This window comes from Arachis ipaensis, chromosome B10 (genome assembly GCF_059453495.1).
Source record: "Arachis ipaensis isolate K30076 ecotype BB chromosome B10, ASM5945349v1, whole genome shotgun sequence".
NCBI lineage: Eukaryota > Viridiplantae > Streptophyta > Magnoliopsida > Fabales > Fabaceae > Arachis > Arachis ipaensis.
In genome coordinates this window covers 26,413,440-26,421,935 of record NC_142435.1, presented here as the reverse complement: position 1 = coordinate 26,421,935, position 8,496 = coordinate 26,413,440, and the positions used below count along the sequence as shown (strand labels likewise).

Here is an 8,496-nt window from a genome sequence, read left to right as displayed (position 1 = left end):
AAGCTTAGAGCTGATGTTCAAACCTTCAGACAGAAAGAAGGTGAATCCCTCTATGAAGCTTGGGAAAGATACAAACAGTTGACCAAAAAGTGTCCTTTTGACATGCTTTCAGAATGGACCATCCTGGATATATTCTATGATGGTTTATCTGAGCTATCAAAAATGTCACTGGACACTTCTGCAGGTGGATCCATTCACCTAAAGAAAACGCCTGCAGAAGCTCAGGAACTCATTAACATGGTTGCTAATAACCAGTTCATGTACACTTCTGAAAGGAATCCTGTGAGTAATGGGACGCCTATGAAGAAGGGAGTTCTTGAAGTTGATACTCTGAATGCCATATTGGCCCAGAATAAAATATTGACTCAGCAAGTCAATATGATCTCTCAGAGTCTGCATGGAATGCAAGCTGCATCCAACAGTACTCAAGAGGCTTCTCCTGAAGAAGAAGCTTATGATCCTGAGCACCCTGCAATAGCAGAGGTAAATTACTTAGGTGAACCTTATGGAAACACCTATAACTCAACATGGAGAAATCATCCAAATTTCTCATGGAAGGATCAAAAGCCCCAACAAGGCTTTAATAATGGTGGAAGAAACAGGTTTAGCAATAGCAAGCCTTTTCCATCATCAACTCAGCAACAGACAGAGAACTCTGAACAAAATGCTTCTAATTTAGCAAATCTAGTCTTTGATCTATCTAAGGCCACTGTAAGTTTCATGAATGAAACAAGGTCTTCCATTAGAAATCTGGAAGCACAAGTGGGCCAGCTGAGTAAAAGGATCACTGAAATCCCTCCTAGTACTCTCCCAAGCAATACAGAAGAGAACCCAAAAGGAGAGTGCAAGGCCATTGACATAAGCGCCATGGCCGAACCTGTGAGGAGAGGAGAGGACATGAATCCCAAGGAGGAAGACCTCCAGGGACGTCCAGTGATCAATAAGGAGTTTCCCTCTGGGGAACCAAAGGACTCTGAGGCTCATCTAGAGACCATAGAGATTCCATTGAACCTCCTTATGCCCTTCATGAGCTCTGATGAGTATTCCTCTTCTGAAGAGAATGAGGATGTCACTGAAGAGCAAACTGCCAAGTTTCTTGGTGCAATCATGAAGCTGAATGCCAAATTGTTTGGCATTGATGCTTGGGAAGTTGAACCTCCCTTGTTCATCAATGAACTAAGTGATCTGGATCAACTGACATTGCCTCAGAAGAGACAGGATCCTGGAAAGTTCATAATATCCTGTACCATAGGCACCATGCTCTTTAAGGCTCTGTGTGACCTCGGTTCAGGAATAAACCTCATGCCCCTCTCTGTAATAGAGAAACTGGGAATCTATGGGGTGCAAGCTGCTAAAATCTCACTAGAGATGGCAGATAGCTCAAGAAAACAGGCTTATGGACAAGTAGAAGATGTATTAGTAAAGGTTGAGGGCCTTTACATACCTACTGATTTCATAGTCCTGGATACTGGAAAGGAAGAGGATGAATCCATCATCCTAGGAAGACCTTTCCTGGCCACAGCAAGAGCTGTGATTGATGTTGACAGAGGTGAAATAGTCCTTCAATGGAATGAGAACTCCCTTGTATTCAAAACTCAAGGATCTCCCTCTGCAACCATGGAGAGGAAGCTTGAAAAGCTTCTCTCCAAGCAGAGTCAACCAGAGCCCCCACAGTCAAACTCTAAGTTTGGTGTTGGGAGGCCACAACCAAACTCTAAGTTTGGTGTTGAACTCCCATATCCAAACTCTAAGTTTGGTGTTGGAAAGTCTCAACAAAGCTCTGCACATCTGTGAGGCTCCATGAGAGCCCACTGTCAAGCTATTGACATTAAAGAAGCGCTTGTTGAGAGGCAACCCAATGTTTATCTAATTCTTATTTTTATTGTTTTTCATGTTTTCTTAGGTTCATGATCATGTGGAGTCACAAAATAAATATAAAAATTGAAAAAGGAATCAAAAACAGCAGAAGAAAAATCACACCCTGGAAGAGCATCTGTCTGGCGTTCAAACGCCAGAACAGAGCATAGTTCTGGCGCTGAACGCCCAGAATGGGAGCATCCTGGCGCTGAACGCCCAGAACAAGTATGGTTCTGGCGTTCAACGCCAGAAATGGCAGCAAAGGGGCGTTGAACGCCCAAAACGGGCACCAACCTGGCGCTGAACGCCCAGAGTTGTGTGCAAGGGCATTTTACATGCCTAAATTGGTGCAGGGATGTAAATGCCTTGACACCTCAGGATCTGTGGACCCCACAGGATCATCTCAGGATCTGTGGACCCCACAGGATCCCCACCTACCTCATCATCTCTCTTTCCATTCATGATCATCCCTTCTACTTTCCATTTACCACTCACATCCATACACCCACTACCTTCAAAATTCAACATCTCTCTCCCACCCAATCCCACCCATATGGCCGAATACACACTCCCATCCATCTCCTCCATATATTCTTCTTATTCTTCTATTCTTTCTTCTTTTGCTCGAGGGCGAGCAACATTCTAAGTTTGGTGTGGTAAAAGCATAGCTTTTTTGTTTTTTCCATAACCATTGATGGCACCTAAGGCCAGAGAAACCTCTAGAAAGAGGAAAGGGAAGACAAAAGCTTCCATCAAGGGTCTATAGCTCAGTGGTAGAACATTTGACTGCAAATCAAGAGATCCCTGAGATACCTCAAGGGATACATTTTCTTCCACACAATTATTGGAAGCAACTAAGGGTGGAACATCAAGAGCACTCCATCATCCTTCATGAAATCAGAGAAGATCTAAAAGCACTGAAGGAGGAGCAACAAAGGCAAGGAAGAGACATAGAAGAGCTCAAGGACATCATTGATTCCTCAAGAAGGAAATGCCACCATCACTAAGGTGGATTCATTCCTTGTTCTTCTTTCTTCTGTTTTTCGTTTTCTATGTTATGTGCTTATCTATGTTTGTGCCTTCATTACATGATCATTAGTAGTTAGTAACTTTGTCTTAAAGATATGAATGTCCTATGAATCCATCACCTCTCTTAAATGAAAAATGTTTTAATTCAAAAGAACAAGAAGTACATGAGTTTCGAATTTATCCTTGAACTTAGTTTAATTATATTGATGTGGTGACAATGCTTCTTGTTTTCTGAATGTATGCTTGAACAGTGCATATGTCTTTTGAAGTTGTTGTTTAAGAATGTTAAATATGTTGGCTCTTAAAAGAATGATGACTAGGAGACATGTTATTTGATAATCTGAAAAATCATAAAAATGATTCTTGAAGCAAGAAAAAGCAGTAAAGAACAAAGCTTGCAGAAAAAAAAAAGAAGAAAGAAAAAAAAGTAGGCGAAAAAAAAAATATAGAAAAAAAAAGAAAAAGAAAAAGCAAGCAGAAAAAGCCAATAACCCTTAAAACCAAAAGGCAAGGGCAAATAAAAAGGATCCCAAGGCTTTGAGCATCAGTGGATAGGAGGGCCTAAAGGAATAAAATCCTGGTCTAAGCGGCTAAACCAAGCTGTCCCTAACCATGTGCTTGTGGCGTGTAGGTGTCAAGTGAAAACTTGAGACTGAGCGGTTAAAGTCAAGGTCCAAAGCAAAAAAAAAAAAAAAAGAGTGTGCTTAAGAACCCTGGACACCTCTAATTGGGGACTTTAGCAAAGCTGAGTCACAATCTGAAAAGGTTCACCCAATTATGTGTCTGTGGCATTTATGTATCCGGTGGTAATACTAGAAAACAAAGTGCTTAGGGCCACGGCCAAGACTCATAAAGAAGCTGTGTTCAAGAATCATCATACTGAACTGGGAGAGTCAATAACACTATTCGAAATCTGAAGTTCCTATAGATGCCAATCATTCTGAACCTCAATGGATAAAGTGAGATGCCAAAACTATTCAAGAGGCAAAAAGCTATAAGTCCCGCTCATATGATTGGAGCTATGTTTCATTGATAGTTTGGAATTTATAGTATATTCTCTTCTTTTTATCCTATTTGATTTTCAGTTGCTTGGGGACAAGCAACAATTTAAGTTTGGTGTTGTGATGAGCGGATAATTTATACGCTTTTTGGCATTGTTTTTAGTATGTTTTTAGTAGGATCTAGTCACTTTTAGGGATGTTTTCATTAGTTTTTATGTTAAATTCACATTTCTGGACTTTACTATGAGTTTGTGTGTTTTTCTGTGATTTCAGGTATTTTCTGGCTGAAATTGAGGGACTTGAGCAGAAATCAGATTCAGAGGTTGAAAAAGGACTGCTGATGCTGTTGGATTCTGACCTCCCTGCACTCAAAGTGTATTTTCTGGAGCTACAGAACTCGAAATGGCGCGCTTCCAATTGCGTTGGAAAGTAGACATCCAGGGCTTTCCAGAAATATATAATAGTCCATACTTTGGCCAAGAATTGACTACGTAAACTGGCGTTCAACGCCAGCCTTCTGCCCAAATCTGGCGTCCAGCGCCAGAAAAGGATCCAAAACCAGAGTTGAACGCCCAAACTGGCACAGAAACTGGCGTTCAACTCCACAAATGACCTCTGCACGTGGAACACTTAAGCTCAGCCCAAACACACACCAAGTGGGCCCCGGAAGTGGATTTATGCATCAATTACTTACTCATGTAAACCCTAGTGACTAGTTTATTATAAATAGGACCTTTTACTAGTCTTTTTGACCATCTTTGATCAGTTGTATGCTATCTTAGATCACAATAGGGGGCTGGCCATCTCGGCCATGCCTGGACCTTCACTTATGTATTTTCAACGGTAGAGTTTCTACACTCCATAGATTAAGGTGTGGAGCTCTGCTGTTCCTCAAAGATTAATGCAAGTACTACTGTTTTCTATTCAATTCTTCTTATTTCGCTTCTAAGATATCCATTCGCACCCAAGAACGTGATGAAGGTGATGATTATGTGTGACGCTCATCATCCTTCTCCCTTATGAACGCGTGCCTGACAAACACTTCTGTTCTACATGAATTAAGCTAGAATGAGTATCTCTTAGATCTCCTAACCAGAATCTTCGTGGCGTAAGCTAGAATGATGGCGGCATTCAAGAGAATCCGGAAGGTCTAAACCTTGTCTGTGGTATTCTGAGTAGGATTCAATGATTGAATGACTGTGACGAGCTTCAAACTCGCGAGTGCTGGGCGTTAGTGACAGACGCAAAAGGAGGGTGAATCCTATTCCAGCATGATCGGGAACCGACAGATGAATAGCCGTGCCGTGACAGGGTGCGTGAGCATATTATTCACTGAGAGGAGGGGATGTAGCCACTGACAACGGTGATGCCCTTGCATAAAGCCAGCCATGGAAAGGAGTAAGACTGATTGGATGAAGATAGCAGGAAAGCAGAGGTTCAGAGGAACGAAAAGCATCTCCATTCGCTTATCTGAAATTCCTACCAATGATTTACATAAGTATCTCTATCCCTATTTTCTTATATAATATTCGAAAACACCATTATCAATTTATATCTGCCTGACTGAGATTTACAAGGTGACCATAGCTTGCTTCATACCAACAATCTCCGTGGGATTTGACCCTTACTCACGTAAGGTATTACTTGGACGACCCAGTGCACTTGCTGGTTAGTTGTATCGAAGTTGTGACAATTATGAATTAAGATCAAAGCACCAAGCTTTGGAGCCATTACCAGGGATTGTTCGAGCCTGGAGATCACAATTTCGTGCACCATCCATCACAGTTAGTTGCCTGCATATTAAATGTATACATTACAAATATTTATTTTGATCATTTTCAGTTTCATTAAACACAATTTCGTACTGTTCATATGTTACTATATTCACCTACTATTAAGCATGAAATTCGCATTTGGCAAACTTTAGTAATCCTTAAAACAGAGATTACTAATTCTTGTTACTTACCCTACTGCCATTTGCTTCTTCACCTCCAGCAGTAGACATTATGGTGTTTGCAGGAGGAGTTAATGTTTGGGCCAAATTCTAAAACTCTTGGCGTATCGTTATTTGTACCTCTTGTTTCACTCTCAAAATCTTTGAATCAATGTATTCAGTTAAACATTGATACATTGGTTCTGAGAGTAAATTTAAATGTTGATTGCTGACAAATAAATTGTCGAAGGAGGCTTCTGTGTTCTTCTTGGAAAGACTTTGACTACACAAGTGCGAAATTAAATTATAGTTAAAAAAATTTTTTTAGATTGTCATACAAGTCTCTTATTGTGAGAAAATAACAAAAAAAAAAATACCGTAACAAAAATCTATTTAATATTAATTTATTTTACATAGGATTAAATTGTAAATAATAAAACTGATAGTCAAATACTAAACAAATAATTTTAAGACAATTGACTTTTATAAAGCCGGAAATATATAGTTGTTAATTTTAAATATTTATTCATGGTTGATTAATGAATTTATGCATAAAAATTATTAAAACGGTACAAATTTATTAAAAAAAGTGTAACCAGCAAATCCATCCTGTAAATCCCGGTTGATTGAAATGTTGCAGTTGATTAATATGAAAGTGTTTCTTCAATAATGACTAGTGGAATGAAACATCTTACGTTTTCAAAAGATTAAAGAGATAGTTTACAAGATTTTTTGCACAATGTATCACTCTTTTATTCATCATTGATATATAAAAAAAACTAATTAATTATTTAGATTAACATAATATTACGAATATTATTACAGTTAAAAACTTAAGGTATTAATTAAGTAATTAATATTATACTTATATAAAGTGCTATTTTTTTATCAAAACCAAATGTTATGATAAATTAATACACAGTATAGTCCGTTATAAATTTTTGTTCATAAAATAAAGTTTTTTGATAAAGGAGCCATAATAATTGTAATAAAATAGATTATAGTTACAATATGATATGAATTAAAAATATTTTTAATGTACTCAAACATATAATTATTTATATAACATGGCTTAAAAGTGTAACATAGTTGCTGAGATTATCATAGTCTAATTTTAGATTGATCGGAAAAAAACTTGAAAGTGCTCTATAAAAAATTTATTGTTACTGAAATTTAAGAATAAAGAATAATTAGTTAATTATTTTCTGGACGTCAAATAACTAATGTATAAAGTAAATTAAATTAGGAAGTCATAGCTGTGGTTAGAAAAGATTGAGTATAAAATCAATTTTAAGAAAATTTATTTACTTAATATAAGTGATCAATATACATAGGCTTTTTTATATAAACAAATATCACAACTATATTATTTCCAAAAAAAGCACGAAGATAAATGGTTCTGAAAATTCACAAAAGCATAGGCGGCGCATCTGCGAATTGAATTTACACTCTAGTTCAGATGTGGTAGCCATGAATTAGGATTGACATGAGCGGCATTTATGGCACGGCGCCCACGCAATAAATGGGGAGACCAATTTGTGGCTGGCTCCGACACCTCCGATGGGGCATCCCCGAATTGGAGTGTAATTAAAAGTTAGAGGTTTCTTTTCACTTAAGCCAACCCTAACATCTATTATCATAGACTTTCACTACATATTTCCACATTATTATTTTTAATACTGATTTAACAATGGGATGCTTTTTAATTTTAAATTATTCTAGTATTAAAAGTGTGATGATCTTATTTAGGAAATAGAAATCGGATCGTCGGATTTGAGTTTAAAAAATTAAAAAAATTTGAAATATGCACTCCGAAATGTAGATCTGTGTACTCCAATTTAATTAAATTTTTTAAACACATATCAGAAACTATGACTTGTGTATCCCATTTTTTTTTTATTTTTCAAACACAAATAAAAAAACAGTTTCAAAATCTAAATTCATGAAAACAAAATAAATATTTTCAATCAATCATGCATTGCAATTATTTGAGTCTTCCCATGTTATTTTGCAGGCCTAAGTAGTTAAACTTTAGATTAATTTTTGTAAATAAATAAATAAGTTAACAGTATGTTTAAAACAGGAAAATAAAATTATAAAATTATATTTAGTAGATAAGATATAAACACATATATGATATTTAGAAACATAAAATTGATATATTTTATATTTTTTTATACGAAAGACATGAAATATTAATTAGGAGCTCAACTTAATTTTTATTTTTTATTATTCTTATCAATTGTTTATAATTAAATTTCTTGTCATTATATATATTTTGTAAAATTTTGTATGAAAAATAATGATAAATACACTTTTATATTCTAGTTTTTATGTGTAATTTATTATCAAATAAAATATAAAAACTGAACACTAAATTTTATATTTTTATTCCTTGTGTTGCATTGTTTTCATGATCGAACATAATTAGGAATACCTTTAAATTGAGATTTACCTGGAGGATATGTCACAAATAGCATCTTGCGCGACGGTGATGATTTCGTTCTGCGTGACCTTTTTTTCCATATTTTTTTTGCGTTGAGTTTACTCTTCAAACAAAGTAAAAACACGTAAATAATGTCAGATTGAGTTTCAAATAAGTTAATCATCAGTTACAATTTTATAGGTTAATACTAACATGTAGACAATAAAATACGAAGCATAGTATGGAACGAA

General features: G+C 36.3%; 1 non-coding gene across 1 annotated transcript; it reads right to left on the bottom strand.

The window, feature by feature from the left end:
* LOC148579472 (small nucleolar RNA R71) lies at positions 1-108 on the bottom strand. Its single transcript, XR_015895560.1, has one exon. It is a non-coding gene; the product is annotated as a small nucleolar RNA R71 (small nucleolar RNA).
* Between the last annotated feature and the right edge of the window lie 8,388 nt (positions 109-8,496).